Source organism: Limulus polyphemus, unplaced genomic scaffold, assembly GCF_000517525.1.
Source record: "Limulus polyphemus unplaced genomic scaffold, Limulus_polyphemus-2.1.2 Scaffold2922, whole genome shotgun sequence".
NCBI classification, from domain to species: Eukaryota; Metazoa; Arthropoda; class Merostomata; order Xiphosura; family Limulidae; genus Limulus; species Limulus polyphemus.
The window spans coordinates 30,287-32,125 of NW_013668532.1; the positions used below are offsets into that span (position 1 = coordinate 30,287).

Sequence of the window (1,839 nt, forward strand, 5' to 3'; positions counted from 1 at the left end):
AAGCGAAAGTATTTGAAAACTAAATGTTTCGTATGGCAAAGATATTCAAGCCTCAGTTACCATGCTAAAGAGTCATGTTCTAATTTTGTCCGCTAGGTAGGGAAGATAATATTAAATAGTAGAATGTTAGTTGTTTTTTTTAATTCATGCAGCGCACAAGCTCTTGAAGAAGTGTTTTGCCAACTCCTTAAATTGCTTTTAAGAAAAAATGAATAATTTAGAAAAAAATTCAGACATTTGACAAGATAGCACGTTTTAACTTTGATCACTAGATGGCGCTGATAGCAGAAAAAATATAATTTTTACTCGATTTTTTCCGCAGGATATAAGTTGTCAAAGGAACAGTATTCTGTCAACTCCGTGACTTACCGATAACATGAAATACATAACTTAGAAGAATTTTAGTACAGCCATTGAGCTGATAAGAGAAAAAGCATTTCTGAGGATACACAGAATATACAAAAGTTATCAATTAACCACAATAAGAATTGAGATTTGATTCTAATAACTTACAAATAAAGGCGAAATTATTAATGTCTTTGAAAATTAATATTAAGTAGGAGAAGTATAACGGTAGCAAAAGAAACTTAAATTGAGGTCCCACCGAGATTTGAACTCGGATCGCTGGATTCAAAGTCCAGAGTGCTAACCATTACACCATGGGACCTATATATTAAGTTTAAAAAAATAATGATTATTTTTACAATCACGAAATTAGTATTCTCTTAGTTGTGGATGACTATATCATTTTATTATTTATCTTTGAGTTGTTATTTATGTAAAATGTAATCTCTCAACATTCTAACACGGATAACAAAGCACACGAACAAAAACATGCCGTGTAAAGATTACTTTATCGTGTTAAAACAATAACATTGTCATTGAGTTGCAACAGCGGCAGAACGAACGAATATTTAAAAATGTGTAATTAAATTTGTTTTAAAAGAGCGTGTTTAAATTAACTACATAGAATCCGTAGCTTATCATCATATAAGTTTATTTTGCTTCAGAAATTTCGGGCAAAGGTACAAAAAGGGCCTATGTGTGTGTGCATAGCTGCCCTAATTTTGAACTAATATGTAGAGGGAAGGCAGATAATCGATACCACCCACCACCATCTCTTAGGCGACTCTTGTCTGATCGTAGAGTGATTTGACCATCATTTTTATACAATACTCACGGCCTCAAAATACAGAGCACGTTCTTGTGGCGAGGGGGTTGCGAACTTTGAATTGTCGGGTTTTACTGTCCGGCACGCCAACTACTTGTCACACATGGCATCTTCGTAAAAAAAATCAAAGAAACATAGTAACTAAATTAAGCCTAAAATATATGCCAATAAACCTATTTAAACGTTTACTACATTTGACAACTCGGTGTATAACTTCATAGTTTAGAGAATTTGCTTGTTTATTGACTAGTTTCAAACACATAAGTTTAGGTTTGGAAAATCGCCCCACAACTTTCTGTTAGTAAGCTAGTGAACTTCAATCGCTCGTGGTTTTCGGATTGTCTATTATGAATCAGTGAATGTCAAGAAACTAGTCAACATTCTTGGAAGATATATAGATTCAATGTTTTACGAACCAACACTACAGTTCAATTCAAGCTACGAAATAGATCTTGAGTGACAAACTTCGTGGTATACTATTTGTGATCATATTTGTCTTCTAGCTCAGAAAGATCGGGATTATATTCTCCTGTCCCAAAGTTATACTATTGCAGATTACTTTTGAAAAGTAACTAAGTTCCACTGGCATATTTGTTATTTATAAAATGTCAAATTAAGTAGATATATTATAGTCCGGTTCACAAACATTCTTGATGTATATATATATT

The 1,839-nt window shown here is 32.9% G+C and overlaps 1 non-coding gene across 1 annotated transcript; it reads right to left on the bottom strand.

The window, feature by feature from the left end:
• Positions 1–595: 595 nt before the first annotated feature.
• On the bottom strand, positions 596–667 carry Trnaq-uug. The gene has a single exon. It is a non-coding gene; the product is annotated as a tRNA-Gln (tRNA).
• Positions 668–1,839: the final 1,172 nt, after the last annotated feature.